The sequence below is a fragment of the Pan paniscus genome, chromosome 10 (genome assembly GCF_029289425.2).
Source record: "Pan paniscus chromosome 10, NHGRI_mPanPan1-v2.0_pri, whole genome shotgun sequence".
NCBI lineage: Eukaryota > Metazoa > Chordata > Mammalia > Primates > Hominidae > Pan > Pan paniscus.
Genome location: NC_073259.2, coordinates 45,761,720 through 45,780,081, shown reverse-complemented (window position 1 = coordinate 45,780,081; position 18,362 = coordinate 45,761,720). Strand labels below are relative to the sequence as shown.

At 39.6% G+C, this 18,362-nt stretch overlaps 1 protein-coding gene and 1 pseudogene across 1 annotated transcript in view; one reads left to right on the top strand and one right to left on the bottom strand.

Annotated features, from left to right (window-relative positions):
* LOC117975443 (testis-specific H1 histone) overlaps positions 1-18,362 on the top strand; it is a 183,861-nt gene that overhangs the window by 81,083 nt on the left and 84,416 nt on the right. The gene's annotated exons all lie outside the window — the stretch shown is intronic.
* Positions 1-18,362, bottom strand: part of LOC134728459 (olfactory receptor 8S1-like) — a 45,591-nt pseudogene that overhangs the window by 4,788 nt on the left and 22,441 nt on the right.

Below are 18,362 nucleotides of genomic sequence, written 5' to 3'. Positions count from 1 at the left end.
TGATTACCAACAGCATCATCAGATTCCCTATCAGGGTCAGGAGATAAATCACCAGGAACAGCACAAAGAGTGGGGTCTGGATCTTGGGGGGGCACTGGACAGCCCCAGAAACACAAATTACTTCATCGATAATGCTAACATTTTTGATGGTTTCTTAGAGATACTATCCCCAGAAAGAAACAGATATTAATATTTCATCTGGTAGGACAATTATCTGAGTCTTTCTCAGTGATTTTAACCTATAAAGAATTCACCTTGGCTGGGCGCAGCAGCTCACACCTGTAATCCCAGCACTTTGGGAGGCCGAGGCGGGCGGATCACAAGGTCAGGAGATCGAGACCATACTGGCTAACACGGTGAAACCCCGTCTCTACTAAAAATACAAAAAGATTAGCCGGGTGTGGTGGCGGGCGCCTGTAGTCCCAGCTACTTGGGAGGCTGAGGCAGGAGAATGGCGTGAACCCTGGAGGCGGAGCTTGCAGTGAGTCGAGATGGTGCCACTGCACTCCAGCCTGGGCAACAGGCAAGACTGCATCTCAAAAAAAAAAAAAAATTCACATTTTACCTTCAATCCAGATATTAAATCTGAGGCCAAAGGAATATCAAATTACTCTATTAAATACTGCAACTTTCCTTCTGCCAAGCTCTCCTAAGCCCCTTATCCAGCTAATCTTCTTTTCCCCCATAACACTTGATGCTTTCTAACAGATACTTGACTTACTTAGTACATTAAAAAATTATCTCTGCCTTCTGGAATTTATATTATACTATGTTATACACAGGCAAGGATATTTGTCTTTTTTTCCCCTACAGAGTGTATGGTAAACCCACCTGATAGCAGTAACTTAAGCATACCCTGAGAATGACCCAGTACGGCAGACACACCTGAATGTGTGTTCCAAGCTGGGGAATCCGGGAGTGGCCAGCCCAGAGATTTGTTCCTTGTCCATGAGGAACAGCTGAGCCTCCGGCTCGTCCAGTAGAATGTGGGCCATACAGGGGATCAAGGTCCCTTGTTTTGGGTTAAGTTTAAGTTGCTGGATGGAGACTCTTTTGTGGGGGGTGGGGGAGGGTGTTGCTAAGTGACAATGCTATATAAACTGCAGGCCTTTTGCAAGCAGTTGAAGTTCTTCTGCCCAGTCTGCCATTGCTGTACTGTATGTAAGGCAGTTCTCCTGCCCAGCCTGCTGCCACTGGGCCGTGCAGTTATCTTATCTAGTCCATCGCCATTGGACTCTCTCCCCTCTATGTAAGCCCCCAATAAAACTCCATGTCTCATTTGCTGGCTCTGAGTCTCTTCTTTGGCCTCTTGAACCTGGGCCATCCCCATTGGAGTTGATAGGGGTTCGGCACAACACTGATGCACTCCCCAAAGCCAATAATTGTCACCGTCTTAAAAACTTTTGAGTTAGAGAAGATGATCAGGGAAGTGTCACAGTCCTAGAAACGCAGTAGACCCAGTTAGAAGGCTCTCAGTATTTGCCAAATGAAAGAATGAATGCCTCCTCAGCTATAATGTCTTCCCCTAACCCTCATGCTACCAGCTCTCTGCTTAGAAGCAAGACACCTCACACAGTCTCTATCCTCTTGTACTCTTCCCCAGCCTTTCAGCTGGTAACATCCAAGATCAGGTGAGCCCTAGAGTTGAAATGGGTAGAAAGATGCCAAAGTGAAACTCTTTTGTGGGAGGCTATTTTTCCAAACAATTGGAGCTTAAATTCTTAGCACATTTCATCTGAAAGGAACATTCAGAGGCATGTTATCTGACTCTGTATTTTCACATAAGGACAATCTGAAAGAGGGAAATGACATGTCTTGCACAAGGTCACGTAGCTAGGTGTTTCAGAGCCAAGACCAAGCAAGTTGTTCTGATTTCTCATCCAGTTCTCTTTCTGGTGCTCCACACATGGGCAATAGATATTTGTGGATTTAAGCAGTTTTGCATTGAGCCTGGTGTGGGCTGGGCAGGACAGGAGTGACCCTAATATTTCTTGGTCCTGTGAGTTTGAAACATGTCTTAAGTTTCTACAGCAGCTACTATGGCGGTAAAGTGAGCACTAGACTCAGAGTTAGGAAGCCCTTGCTGATTACCTTGAAAAGTCTGTGAAAACTTTTCAAGACATAACCTTCCCAAATGCAAAATGGGTATAAAATTGGAGCAAATGTGATTAAAATCTTCATAAGACATACTTTTAATAAAAGTTTTAAAAATATGTATAAGACTGAAATAGAATATGGGTAAAATAAATATTTGAGATCTTTTGGTGTCTAGATTGTGCACAATTTTCCCCATGAAATATTTCACCTGTGCTGTAAAATTATGTTTTCAGTAAAAGCATTTTTTTTAAATAGGAAAAGTGCTTTCTGGCTCCCAGTTCCTCTCAGCCAGACTTCCAAGCCTTCTTCATTTTTTATTCTCTCTGGACATTCACTCTCCTCTCTCTTGCCAAGACATGCTGACTCACCGCTTGTATTTTATATTGCTCTCCCATCAGAAAAATACAAACATTTTTTTCTTTCCTTACCTCCTTCAAACCTCATTTCCTTATTCTTATTGCTGTTCCCACCTACTTACATACTCATATGATAATAACTATCATTTATTTTATGCATCATGTATGTCAGACACCATAACAGAATGCTGTTGATCTCATTTAATTCTCACAAAAACTGATAGTACAGGTATTTCTGACCCCATTTCTGTAGGTCAGGAAGGTTAAGTGGCACACTCAGTCACACACCTTACAAAGTGATGGAATTGAGACTCATGCCCAAGGCCTTTTGACTTCAAATCCTATGTTTTTACTGCTTTGCAATACTGTAAAAGTGTGCTTATGGGAAAATCTTTCTTGGTTTGGAGACTATGCATTTTCCTGAGGAGACTTAGGAGTCCAGCAGGAATGTGAAGTGGCCCTGGGCATTTGAGTCATTGACCATGCCTGGAACTTCTTCCTCACATTCTCCCAATGCTCACAAAGATATGGGCATGAGGAGTCTGACCTCTTGGAAGAAAGATGGGGACTTCTGAGTCACGGAAAATTCCAGGAAGAGAAGACTAAGGTAAAGCCAGATGGAGGACTGAAAGCAACTCAGACTTAAAGAAGCGGAACTCTACAGGAATGGGGAAAATGGGGTATCAGAGAGGGCACTTCTAGTTTTCCCTGACTTGTTTCCCTACCTGAAGCATCGGGTGGTGATGCATCAAGTAAGTAACATGGGAAGGACTGAGATTTATTCATACAAAGAACAGTCCTCTTCTTGTCCCTTTCCTAAAAATAGCAATAGCAAATTTAACTTTTCATTTTTGATCTTTCTCACTCTTTATCATACTCTTTCAAGAGCTACTGTGCTATATTAGAAACACATCTGGAGGCAGAGCATGACCTCAACTGAACTCTAGAAAGCCCCAGGATCCCAGACTCTAGTGAACTTTCCAAGTGTGTTGCATGGAACGCAAATATGCTGCCCCCGAGCTTCAGGGGCTGCCACAAGCACTGAGAGGCTAGTCCTGTGTGTCGGTCTCTCCCTGTCCCTGCCTCATGCACTATAATCACCATGGCTCTTCATTTATTTGTTTTTATGTGTGTGGCTTTTGCAGTGGGTTTTATTTTAATGAACAAAATATTTAGCCAATAAAGCAACTTTTAAAATGAGTCACTTAAGGAATCTTTGATCAGAAGTAAGGAAAAAGACTCTTTTTTCTGGTCTCTATATTCACCACTCCACTCATCTTTCATCTCAAAGAAAGCTTTTTTATTTGTTTGTTTTTGTCCAGATCCTGGTACATGAAAAAACAGAATAGAGAAACCCCAATGGGCAAGTGGGTAGAGAGATCTAACTTAGAGGACAGTCACTACCTGATTTTGTGACTTTGAGCAACAATATTACCATCCTGGGTCCAGTTTCCAATTCTAATAGTTTATTTTTAAAAAGAAATTTATAACTAAGGCCCATTCAGATTCCCCCAATTCGATGTAGCTCTGGCTCACTCACCTCCTCAGTGAACAGGGCTGTCCCGGGTCCAAAACACACACTGCATTTCAAGCTAGGCTGTCAGCTGCCTCCACAGCAGGAATGCAATATGTGCAAAAAAACTCTCTCCAGCAGTAATTGTCTTCCACAGAGGGCTACAATTGCATTTCCCACAAAGCACACTTAGCTCCCAGTCAATGCTAGGTCTGAAGTCATGCTCAAACTCAGAGCAGTTCACTTGAAGGTCACTTCTAGGTAGAGGCTAAGGTGCTGTGGCATCCAGTGGAGGCTGTCTTGAGTCTTTTGTTCCCAGCTAAGAGAATCTGGTATTTCTTATTTTACTCTTTCATCTCCTTCAATCCTGAGGAAAGCTCACGGCTAGTTTGTGTGACTTATCTGTATTTCTTCATGAATTTGTTGGTAATCTTGTGCCAGATGGTCCCTTGTGGTAATCTTGTGCCAGGAGGGATGTTGAGTAAGTACCCAAAGATAGCACCATTCTCCTTGAGCATCTCCTGGAACCAACCATGTTCTTTTTCTTCTCTTGTATCTGCCTTTCCATCAAGACTTTCTACTCAACTTATCTGTAGAAACTACTTATGTTTCTCCATTTAAAAACAAAGCAGGAGCATTTAGTAACCCCCTTTCCTCAGGAAGAAGCCTTAAAAATATAATCAAGTTTGAAAACCTTCCATGAATAATAAATTGACTTTAAAGTCCTCTACATATGAAAACACTAAGATTTAGATCTTTCTGTTGAAGAGAAAGAGGAAAGTACAAGTTAGTGAAAATTTAACCTTCACCCATCTATACTTTAATTCATTTCTGAGATTGTCCCAATCGTTCAGAAAATAGACATATGTAATATACCACATATTATGCAACATGCCCATAATCAAACACATTACTATCTATAGTGAAACGTCTGAGTACTCCTAAGTGGGATACAAGGCTACAAATAGCCTCATGTCAGTTAACTTCCAATGTTCCTCCAAATTAGTTTTGAGGAAAAAAAAAGTTTAGTTTTTAGAGCGTTTTGGAGAGTTTAGAATTAGAGATGAGGGTTTATAAACTTGTTCTAAACGCTTATATTAATGTTTTTGATTTCTACATTTCTTATTACATTTCTTGATCTGTCTGTTCTTGCAATAGCACTATACTGTCTTTTTAAATTTTTTATTTTATTTTATTTTAAGTTCTCGGGTACATGTGCAAGATGTGCAGGTTTGTTTAATACAAAAGCATGTGCCATGGTGGTTTGCTGCACCTTCAGCCCATCATCTAAGTATTAAGCCCAGCATGCATTAGCTGTTTTTCCTGATGCTCTCCCTCACCCTGTCCCCCACATCCCTACCCTACCCCTGTTGACAGCCGCGAGCGTGTGTTGTTCCCCTCCCTGTGTCCATGTGTTCTCACTATTCAACATGCATTGTTTGATTTTCTGTTCCTGCATTAGTTTGCTGAGGATAACAATATCGGCTTCCAGCTCTGTCCATGTCCCTGCAAAGGACATCATGTCATTCCTTTTTATGGCTGCATGATATCCCATGGTGTATATGTACCACATTTCCTTCATCCAGAAGAAAATTCTTCATATCATTGATGGGCATTTGGGTTGATTCCATGTCTTTGCTATTGTGAATAGTGCTACAGCAAACATACACATGCATGTATCTTTATAATAGAATGATTTATATTCCTTTGGGTATATACTCAGTAAGGGGATTGCTGGGTCAAATGGTGTTTCCGGTTCTAGGTTTTTTTAGGAATCGCCACACTGTCTTCCATAATGGTTTAACTAATTTACATTACTGCCAACAGTGTAAAAGCATTTTTATCTCTCCACAGCCTCGCCAGCATCTGTTGTTTCTTGACTTTGTAATAATTGCCATTCTGACTGGAATGAAATGATATCTCATTGTGGTTTTGATTTGCATTTCTCTAATTATCAGTGATGTTGAGCTTTTTTTCATATGTTTGTTGGCTGCATAAATGTCTTCTTTTGAGAAGTGTCTGTTCATTTGTTTGCCCACTTTTTAATGGGGTTTGTTTTTTCTTGTACATTTGTTTAAGTTCCTTGTAGACTGGATACTAGACCTTTGTCAGATGGATAGATTGCAATTTTTTTCTCCCATTCTGTAGGTTCTCTATTTATTCTGATGATATTTTATTTTGCTGTGCAGAAACTCCTTAGTTCAATTAGATTCCATTTGTTGATTTTTGCTTTTGTTGCAATTGCTTTTGCCATTTTTGTCAAGAAATCTTTGCCCGTGCCCTTGTCCTGTATAGTATTGCCTAGATTTTCTTCTAGGGTTTTTATAGTTTTGGATTTTACATTTAACTCTTTAATCTATCTTGAGTTAATTTTTGTATATGGTGTAAGGAAGGGGTCCAGTTTCAATTTTCTGCATATGGCTAGCCAGTTCTCCCAGCACCATTTAAAGGATTTTCTTTCCCCATTGCTTGTTTTTGTCAGGTTTGTCAAAGTTCAGATGGTTGTAGAACTTATTTCTGAGTTCTCCATTCTGTTCCATTGGTCCATGTGTCTGTTTTTGTACCAGTTCCATGCTATTTTTGTTACTGTAGCCTTGTAATGTAGTTTGAAGTCAGGTAGCATGATGCCTCCAGCTTCGTTCTTTTTGCTTAGGATTGTCTTGGCTATACAGGCTCTTTTTTGGTCCCATGTGAATTTTAAAATAATTTTTCCTAATTCTGTGAAGAATGTCAATGGTAGTTTAATGGGAATAGCATTGAATCTATAAATTGCTTTGGGCAGTATGGCCATTTTCACAATACTGATTCTTCCTATCCATGAGCATGGAATGCTTTTCCATTTGTTTATGTCCTCTCTGATTTGGTTTGTAGTTCTCATTGAAGAGGTCCTTCACTTCCCTTGTTAGCTGTATTTCTAGGAATTTTATTCTCTTTGTAGCAATTGTGAATGGGAGTTCATTCATGATTTGGCTCTCTGCTTGTCTGTTGTTGGTGTATAGGAATGCTTGTAACTTTTGCACATTGATTTTGTATCCTGAGACTGCAGATGTTGTTTATCAGCCTAAGAAGCTTTTGGGCTAAGATGATGGGGCTTTCTAGATATAGGATCATGTCATCTGCAAACAAGACAATTTGACTTCCTCTCTTCCTATTTGAGTATCCTTTATTTCTTTCTCTTGCCTGATTGCCCTGGCCAGAATTTCTAATACTATGTTTAATAGGAATGGTGAGGGAGGGCAAACTTGTCTTGTGCCAGTTTTCAAAAGGAATGCTTCTAGCATTTGCCTCTTCAGTATGATATTGGCTGTGGGTTTGTCATATATGACTCTTTTTATTTCGAGGTATGTTCCTTCAATACCTTGTTTATTGAGAGTTTTTAACATGAAGGGATGTTGAATTTTATTGAAGGCCTTTTCTGCAACTATTGAGATAATCATTTAGTTTTGGTCTTTAGTTCTATTTACATCATGAATTATGTTTACTGTTTTGCATATGTTTAACCAACCTTGCATTCCTGGGATGAAGCTGACTTGATCATGGTAGGTAAGCTTTTTGAAGTGCTCCTGAATTCAGTTTACCATATTTTATTGAGGATTTTTGCATTGATATTCATTAGGGATACTGGCCTGAAGTTTCTTGTTGTTGTTATATATCTGCCAGGTTTTGGTATCAGGATGATGCTTACCTCATGTAATAAGTTTGAGAGGAGTCCCTCCTTTTCAATTGTTTGGAATAGTTTCAGAAGAAATGATACCAGCTCTTCTTTGTGCCTCTGGTAGAATTCAGCTGTAAATCTTTCTGGTCCTGGGCTGTTTCTTGTTTGGTAGGCTGTTTATTACTGCCTGAATTTCAGAACTCATTATTGGTGTATTCAGGGATTCAACTTCTTTCTGGTTCAGTCTCAGGTGGGTGTATGTGTTCAGGAATTTATCCATTTCTTCTAGACTTTCTAGTTTATGTGCATAGAGGTGTTTATAGTATTCTCTGAAACTTGTTTGTATTTCTGTGGGGTCAGTGGTGATAGCCCCTTTATCATTTTTTATTGTGTTGATTTGATTCTTCTCTCTTTTCTTCATTATTAATCTAGCTAGTGGTATATCTATTTTATTAATTTTTTCAAAAAGCCAGCTCCTGGATTCGTTGATTTTTTTTGAAGGGTTTTTCTCTACCTCCTTTAGTTCCACTGTGATCCTGGCTATTTCTTGTCTCCTGCTAGCTTTGCTTTTCTGTTGGTTTGCTCTTGGTTCTGTAGTTCTTTTAGATGTGATGTTAGAATGTCAATTTGAGATCTTTTTATCTTTTTGATGTGGGCACATAGTGTCATAACTTTTCCTCTTAACACTGCCTTAGCTGCATCCCAAGATTCTGGTACATTGTCTCTTTGTTCTCATTGGTTTCAAAGAATTTCTTGATTTCTTCCTTAATTTCATTATTTACTCAGGAGTCATTTAGGAGCAGGTTGTTCAATTTCCATGTAGTTGTGTGGTTTTGAGTAAGTATCTTAATCTTGAGTTCTAATTTGATTGCACTGTGGTATAAAACTCTCTCTTATAATTTCAGTTCTTTTGCATTTGCTGAGGAATGTTTCACTTCCGATTGTGTGATTGATTTTAGAGTAAGTGCCACGTGGTACTGAGTAGAATGTATATTCTGTTGGTTTTGTGTGGAGAGTTCTGTAGATATCTATCACGTCCACTTGAGCCAGAGCTGATTTCACATCCTGAATATCTTTGTTAATTTTTTGTCTCAATGATCTGTCTAATATTGACAGTAGGGTGTTAAAGTCTCCCATTATTATTACATGAGAGTCCAAGTTTCTTTGTAGGTATCTAAGAACTTGTTTATGAAACTGGGTGCTCCTATGTTGAGTACATATATATTTAGGATAGTTAGCTCTTCTTGTTGAATTGAACCCTTTACCATTATGTAATGCCCTTCTTTGTCTTTTTTGATCTTTGTTGGTTTACAGTCTGTTTCATCCGAAACTAGGATTGCAACCCCTGCTTTTTTCTTTTTTTTAATTTATTATTATTATACTTTAAGTTTTAGGGTACGTGTGCACAATGTGCAGGTTAGTTACATATGTATACATGTGTCATGCTGGTGCGCTGCACCCACTAACTCGTTATCTAGCATTAGGTATATCTCCCAATGCTATCCCTCACCCCTCTCCCCACCACACAACAGTCCCCAGAGTGTGATGTTCCCCTTTCTGTGTCCATGTGTTCTCATTGTTCAATTCCCACCTATGAGTGAGAATATGCGATGTTTGGTTTTTTGTTCTTGCGATAGTTTACTGAGAATGATGATTTCCAGTTTCATCCATGTCCCTACAAAGGACATGAACTCATCATTTTTTATGGCTGCATAGTATTCCATGGTGTATATGTGCCACATTTTCTTAATCCAGTCTATCATTGTTGGACATTTGGGTTGGTTCCAAGTCTTTGCTATTGTGAATAATGCCACAATAAACATACGTGTACATGTGTCTTTATAGCAGCATGATTTATAGTCCTTTGGGTATATACCCAGTAATGGGATGGCTGGGTCAAATGGTATTTCTAGTTCTAGATCCCTGAGGAATCGCCACACTGACTTCCACAATGGTTGAACTACTTTACAGTCCCACCAGCAGTGTAAAAGTGTTCCTATTTCTCCACATCCTCTCCAGCACCTGTTGTTTCCTGACTTTTTAATGATTGCCATTCTAACTGGTGTGAGATGGTATCTCATTGTGGTTTTGATTTGCATTTCTCTGATGGCCAGTGATGGTGAGCAATTTTTCATGTGTTTTTTGGCTGCATAAATGTCTTCTTTTGAGAAGTGTCTGTTCATGTCCTTCACCCACTTTTTGATGGGGTTGTTTTTTTCTTGTAAATTTGTTTGAGTTCATTGTAGATTCTGGATATTAGCCCTTTGTCAGATGAGTAGGTTGTGAAAATTTTCTCCCATTTTGTAGGTTGCCTGTTCACTCTGATGGTAGTTTCTTTTGCTGTGCAGAAGCTCTTTAGTTTAATTAGATCCCATTTGTCAATTTTGGCTTTGGTTGCCATTGCTTTTGGTGTTTTAGACATGAAGTCCTTGCCCATGCCTATGTCCTGAATGGTAATGCCTAGGTTTTCTTCTAGGGTTTTTATGGTTTTAGGTCTAACATTTAAGTCTTTAATACATCTTGAATTGATTTTTGTATAAGGTGTAAGGAAGGGATCCAGTTTCAGCTTTCTACATATGGCTAGTCAGTTTTCCCAGCACCATTTATTAAATAGGGAAACCTTTCCCCATTGCTTGTTTTTCTCAGGTTTGTCAAAGATCAGATAGATGTAGATATACGGTGTTATTTCTGAGGGCTCTGTTCTATTCCATTGATGTATATCTCTGTTTTGGTACCAGTACCATGCTGTTTTGTTTACTTTAGCCTTGTAGTATAGTTTGAAGTCAGGTAGTGTGATGCCTCCAGCTTTGTTCTTTTGGCTTAGGATTGACTTGGCGATGCGGGCTCTTTTTTGGTTTCATATGCACTTTAAAGTAGTTTTTTCCAATTCTGTGAAGAAAGTCATTGGTAGCTTGATGGGGATGGCATTGAATCTATAAATTACCTTAGGCAGTATGGCCATTTTCACGATATTGATTCTTCCTACCCATGAGCATGGAATGTTCTTCCATTTGTTTGTATCCTCTTTTATTTCATAGAGCAGTGGTTTGTAGTTCTCCTTGAAGAGGTCCTTCACGTCCCTTGTAAGTTGGATTCCTAGGTATTTTATTCTCTTTGAAGCAATTGTGAATGGGAATTCACTCATGATTTGGCTCTCTGTTTGTCCGCTATTGGTGTATAAGAATGCTTGTGATTTTTGTACATTGATTTTGTATCCTGAGACTTTGCTGAAGTTGCTTATCAGCTTAAGGAGATTTTGGGCTGAGACAATGGGGTTTTCTAGATATACAATCATGTCATCTGCAAACAGGGACAATTTGACTTCCTCTTTTCCTAATTGAATACCCTTTATTTCCTTGTCCTGCCTGATTGCCCTGGCTAGAACTTCCAACACTATGTTGAATAGGAGTGGTGAGAGAGGGCATCCCTGTCTTGTGCCAGTTTTCAAAGGGAATGCTTCCAGTCTTTGCCCATTCAGTATGATATTGGCTGTGGATTTGTCATAGATAGCTCTTATTATTTTGAGATACATCCCATCAATACCTAATTTATTGAGAGTTTTAGCATGAAGCGTTGTTGAATTTTGTCAAAGGCCTTTTCTGCATCTATTGAGATAATCATGTGGTTTTTGTCTTTGGTTCTGTTTATATGCTGGATTACATTTATTGGTTTGCATATATTGAACCAGCCTTGCATCCCAGGGATGAAGCCCACTTGATCATGGTGGGTAAGCTTTTTGATGTGCTGCTGAATTCGGTTTGCCAGTATTTTATTGAGGATTTTTGCATCAATGTTCATCAAGGATATTGGTCTAAAATTCACTTTTTTGGTTGTGTCTCTGCCCAGCTTTCGTATCAGAATGATGCTGGCCTCATAAAATGAGTTAGGGAGGATTCCTTCTTTTTCTATTGATTGGAGTAGTTTCAGAAGGAATGGTACCAGTTCCTCCTTGTACCTCTGGTAGAATTCAGCGGTGAATCCATCTGGTCCTGGACTCTTTTTTGTTGGTAAGCCATTGATTATTGCCACAATTTCAGCTCCTGTTATTGGTCTATTCAGAGATTCAACTTCTTCCTGGTTTAGTCTTGGGAGAGTGTATGTGTCGAGGAATTTATCCATTTCTTCTAGATTTTCTAGTTTATTTGCGTAGAGGTGTTTGTAGTAATCTCTGATGGTAGTTTGTATTTCTGTGGGATCAGTGGTAATATCCCCTTTATCATTTTTTATTGCATCTATTTGATTCTTCTCTCTTTTTTTCTTTATTAGCCTTGCTAGCGGTCTATCAATTTTGTTGATCCTTTCAAAAAACCAGCTCCTGGATTCATTAATTTTTTGAAGGGTGTTTTGTGTCTCTATTTCCTTCAGTTCTGCTCTGATTTTAGTTATTTCTTGCCTTCTGCTAGCTTTTGAATGTGTTTGCTCTTGCTTTTCTAGTTGTTTTAATTGTGATGTTAGGGTGTCAATTTTGGATCTTTCCTGCTTTCTCTTGTGGGCATTTAGTGCTATAAATTTCCCTCTACACACTGCTTTGAATGTGTCCCAGAGATTCTGGTATGTTGTGTCTTTGTTCGCGTTGGTTTCAAAGAACATCTTTATTTCTGCCTTCATTTCGTTATGTACCCAGTAGTCATTCAGGAGCATGTTGTTCAGTTTCCATGTAGTTGAGTGGTTTTGAGTGAGTTTCTTAATCCTGAGTTCTAGTTTGATTGCACTGTGGTCTGAGAGAGCGTTGGTTATAATTTCTGATCTTTTACATTTGCTGAGGAGAGCTTTACTTCCAACTATGTGGTCAATTTTGGAATAGGTGTGGTGTGGTGCTGAAAAAAATGTATATTCTGTTGATTTGGGGGAGAGTTCTGTAGATGTCTATTAGGTCCGCTTGGTGCAGAGCTGAGTTCAATTCCTGGGTATCCTTGTTAACTTTCTGTCTTGTTGATCTGTCTAATGTTGACAGTGAGGTGTTAAAGTGTCCCATTATTAATGTGTGGGAGTCTAAGTCTCTTTGTAGGTCACTCAGGACTTGCTTTATGAATCTGGGTGCTCCCGTATTGGGTGCATATATATTTAGGATAGTTAGCTCTCCTTGTTGAATTGATCCCTTTACCATTATGTAATGGCCTTCTTTGTCTCTTTTGATCTTTGTTGGTTTAAAGTCTGTTTTATCAGAGACTAGGATTGCAACTCCTGCCTTTTTTTGTTTTCCATTTGCTTGGTAGATCTTCCTCCATCCTTTTATTTTGAGCCTATGTGTGTCTCTGCAGGTGAGATGGGTTTCCTGAATACAGCACACTGATGGGTCTTGACTCTTTATCCAATTTGCCAGTCTGTGTCTTTTAATTGGAGCATTTAGTCCATTTACATTTAAAGTTAATATTGTTATGTATGAATTTGATCCTGTCATTATGATGTTAGCTGGTTATTTTGTTCGTTAGTTGATGCAGTTTCTTCCTAGTCTCGATGGTCTTTACATTTTGGCATGATTTTGCAGCGGCTGGTACCTGTTGTTCCTTTCCATGTTTAGTGCTTCCTTCAGGAGCTCTTTTAGGGCAAGCCTGGTGGTGACAAAATCTCTCAGCATTTGCTTGTCTGTAAAGTATTTTATTTCTCCTTCACTTATGAAGCTTACTTTGGCTGGATATGAAATTCTGGGTTGAAAATTCTTTTCTTTAAGAATGTTGAATATTGGCCCCCACTCTCTTCTGGCTTGTAGAGTTTCTGCCGAGAGATCAGATGTTAGTCTGATGGGCTTCCCTTTGTGGGTAACCCATCCTTTCTCTCTGGCTGCCCTTAACATTTTTTCCTTCATTTCAACTTTGGTGAATCTGACAATTATGTGTCTTGGAGTTGCTCTTCTCGAGGAGTATCTTTGTGGCGTTCTATGTGTTTCCTGAATCTGAATGTTGGCCTGCCTTGCTAGATTGGGGAAGTTCTCCTGGATAATATCCTGCAGAGTGTTTTCCAACTTGGTTCCATTCTCCCCGTCACTTTCAGGTACACCAATCTGATGTAGATTTGGTCTTTTCACATAGTCCCATATTTCTTGGAGGCTTTGTTCATTTCTTTTTATTCTTTTTTCTCTAAACTTCCCTTCTTGCTTCATTTCATTCATTTCATCTTCCATCGCTGATACCCTTTCTTCCAGTTGATCGCATTGGCTCCTGAGGCTTCTGCATTCTTCCCGTAGTTCTCGAGCCTTGGCTTTCAGCTCCATTAGCTCCTTTAAGCACTTCTCTGTGTTGGTTATTCTAGTTATACATTCGTCTAAATTTTTTTTCAAAGTTTTTAACTTCTTTGCCTTTGGTTTGAATGTCCTCCCGTAGCTCAGAGTAATTTGATCGTCTGAAGCCTTCTTCTCTCAACTCGTCAAAGTCATTCTCCGTCCAGCTTTGTTCCATTGCTGGTGAGGAACTGCATTCCTTTGGAGGAGGAGAGGTTCTCTGCTTTTTAGAGTTTCCAGTTTTTCTGCTCTGTTTTTTCCCCATCTTTGTGGTTTTATCTACTTTTGGTCTTTGATGATGGTGATGTACAGATGCGTTTTTGGTGTGGATATCCTTTCTGTTTGTTAGTTTTCCTTCTAACAGACAGGACCCTCAGCTGCAGGTCTGTTGGAGTTTGCTAGAGGTCCACTCCAGACCCTGTTTGCCTGGGTATCAGCAGCAGTGTTTGCAGAACAGCGGTTTTTCATGAACCACGAATGCTGCTGTCTGATCCTTCCTCTGGAAGTTTTGTCTCAGAGGAGTACCAGGCCGTGTGAGGTGTCAGTCTGCCCCTACTCGGGGGTGCCTCCCAGTTAGGCTGCTCAGGGGTCAGGGGTCAGGGACCCACTTGAGGAGGCAGTCTGCCCGTTCTCAGATCTCCAGTCGCGTGCTGGGAGAACCACTGCTCTCTTCAAAGCTGTCAGACAGGGACATTTAAGTCTGCAGAGGTTACTGCTGTCTTTTTGTTTGTCTGTGCCCTGCCCCCAGAGGTGGAGCCTACAGAGGCAGGCAGGTGGGTTCCACCCAGTTCAAGCTTCCTGGCTGCTTTGTTTACCTAAGCAAGCCTGGACAATGGCGGTCGCCCCTCCCCCAGCCTCGCTGCCGCCTTGCAGTTTGATCTTGGACTGCTGTGCCAGCAATCAGCGAGACTCCGTGGGTGTAGGACCCTCCGAGCCAGGTGTGGGATTTAATCTCCTGGTGCGCCATTTTTTAAGCCCGTCGGAAAAGCGCAGTATTCGGGTGGGAGTGACCCAATTTTCCAGGTGCCGTCTGTCACCCCTTTCTTTGACTAGGAAAGGGAGCTCCCTGACCCCTTGCACTTCCTGAGTGAGGCAATGCCTCGCCCTGCTTCAGCTCGCGCACGGTGCGCTGCACCCACTGACCTGTGCCCACTGTCTGGCACTCCCTAGTGAGATGAACCCGGTACCTCAGATGGAAATGCAGAAATCACCCATCTTCTGCATTGCTCACCCCGGGAGCTGTAGACCGGAGCTGTTCCTATTCGGCCATCTTGGCTCCTCCCTTCAATTTTTATTTTACATACTGAGGGTAAATATATAGATTTGTTACATAAGAATATTTCATGATGCTGAGGTTTGGAGTATGGATTCTATCACCTAGGTATTGGATAAGGAAAATATAATGCATATACACCATGGAATACTAAGCAGCCATAAAAAGGGATGAAATCATGTCCTTTGCAACAACATGGATGGAGCTGGAGACTGTAATCCTAAGCAAATTAATGCAAGAACAGAAAATCACATGTCACATGTTCTCACTTCTAAGTGGGAGCTAAACATTGAGCACGTGGACATAAATATACGAATGATAGACACTGTGGGCTACTAGAGGACAGAGGGGGAGGAGGTTAAAAATCTACCTGTTGGGTACTATCCATATTTTTATGTTAAAATTATATAAGGAAATGATGAAATTCCCCTTTCATTTAAAAGGAGAATGTATACCTTTTGATAAGTTACATTTCTTCAGCATCCTGTGTGTAATGCTATATAGAAAAATCATTATTTTCAGGAAGAAAGGTAAGCAAAGATATGTTAAATATATGAGTAAACCTAAACAAAAGCTGACTGTATAACTAAAATACTAATAAAAATATCTAATGTGTGGAGGAAAAAGAAAGAACTAAAATCCTGGATTGAAATAGCATATAAATTCACGTTTTGATTTAAAGTGTCTTATGGCCTTTATATTGGCTTGGAAGAGGATAAAGATGCTAACTTTACTAGGTGACTTTGTTAGGCGATGTTAGTATGATAAAAAAGATAGGATAGCCAGCAAAAGAAGAGACAAGCAAAGAGAAAAATGGAATAGGAAAAAGAGCCAGAAAGAAAAGGAAGATGAAGATGTGGGAAAAATAGAAATGGATCTGAATACATCGATAATAATAATAATTATTATTATTATTATTATCTTTATTATTTGAGATGGAGTCTCACTCTGTAACCCAGGCTGGAGTGCAGTGGTGCAATCTCAGCTCACTGCAACCTCCACCTCCTGGGTTCAAGCAATTCTCCTGCCTCAGCCTCCCGAGTAGCTGGGATTACAGGCATATGCCACCACACCTGGCTAATTTTTGTGTTTTTCGTAGCGATGGGGTTTCACCATGTTGGCCAGGCTGATATCAAACCCCTGACCTCAGGTGATCCACCCGCCTCGGCCTCCCAAAGTGCTGGGATTACAGGTGTGAGCCACCATGCCCGGCCTGAATACATTAATAATCATTGTAATGATTATTGATGAAACTCTCCTCTTAAAAGAAAATAATTTTAAGACTGGATAACATAATCAAAATGCAGCCATATATTGCCTACAAAGACTTCTCAAAACACGAGAAGAAATATTGTTCAGTATTTCTGAAGCAAATCACAGTAGAAAACATACTATATGATTCTAGTTATATGAATTTCAAAAACAGGAAAAGCTCAACAATCTTATTTAGGAATAACAAATAAGTGGTAAACTATAAATAAAAGCAAGGAAATGAGTACTGTGCAATTTGGGACAATGGTCACCTCTGGGCAGAGGGAGACAGCAATATAACGGGAGTCACACACAGGGCTTCTAAGGCTCTGGAAGTATTCTATTGCTTCAGTCAGGATAAATACACAGTTGACTGATGTATTTTTATTCTTTGCACTGTACACACAATTTTGTAAATTGTAACACATGATATCATTTATAGTTAAAAATAAAGATCGAGAGGGGACTGGAGTCCTCAAGAAAAAATGGGGACAAAATAGTCTTGTGGCAAAATGAATAGAAGCAAGAAGTCACCTTCCAGAGCTCCTGACAGCACAGTGCAGGCCACCAGGTCAGGAAGCAGATAATTTTCAGTGGAAAGCACTGCCCTTGAAGTCCCATCTTATGTGGATTCTTGCATCTGCCATTGCCTCAGACTGTCCTCGCTCTCTGGGACAAGATTATGTGCTTTGGCCATTAAGAGTATACATATGAGAACAAACAGGATACTTCAAATGAAATTGTTTCAGACGTTTAGTTCCAAGCCTTTTGTACTTAGGTTTGGGCCTTAAAGTCAATAACTATAGAGCTCACCATCTTGTCCTAGACATTCTGAGTTTGGCAAAGATGTAGAAAAGGGGCTTGAATGATGCTTTGGGGCTTTCCAGTGTCACCAGTCATCATGGAAACACAAATCAAAACCACAATGAGATATCATATTACTTCAGTTAGAATGACTATTATTAAAAAGACAAAAAATAACAAATGCTGGTGAGGATGCAGAGTAAAGTGAACTCTTATACATTTTTTATGTGAATGTGAATTAGTGCAGCCATTATGGAGGCACCTCAAAAAACTAAAAATAGCACTACCATACAATCCAGCAATCCTGCCAATGGAGATTTATCCAAAGGAGAGGAAATCAGTATATCAAAGGGATACCTGCACTCCATGTTTATTGCAGCACTATTTACAATAGCCAGTATGTGGAATCAACCTAAGTGTCCACCAATGAATGAATAGATAAGAAAATATGGCATGCATACCCAATGGAATACTATTCAACCACAAAAAAGAATGAAATCCTGTCATTTGCAGCAACATGGATGGAACTGAAGATCATTATATTAAGTGAAATGAGCCACACACAGAAAGACAAGTATCACATGTTCTCATTCAAATGTGGGAGCTTAAAAAGTTGATCTCATGGAGATAGAGAGTAGAATAATAGTTACTGGGAGGAATCATAGAGGCTGGGAGGGCTGGGTAGCTGGGTGAAGAGAGGTTGGCTAATGGGTACAAAGATTCATTTAGATAGAAGGAATAAGTTCTAATGTTCTATGCCAGCATACGATGACTAAAATTAACAATAATGTGTATATATTTCAGAATGGCTAGAAGTAGAATAGACTTGAAATGTTTCCATTACATACAAATGATAAATACTCGAGGTGATGGATATCCTAAATACCCTGACTTGATCATTGCACATTCTACACATGTAACGAGATATCACATGTACCCCATAAATGTACAAATATTATGTATCAATAAAAAATAGGTAAATAAGTAAATGCCTCATACAAATAAAAAACTAATAGTATGCATTCAGTAGGAAAATAGAAAATGGTATGCTGATGATAAAATAGGAAATGCTAATGTTTAATAAACATTTCAGAAAATACTAAATGTTATTTATGGGAAAAATAAATGCAAACAAATGAAAGATCTAATCCCTATCAAATTGAAAAATATTTAAAAATGATTTTAAAACAATTCGT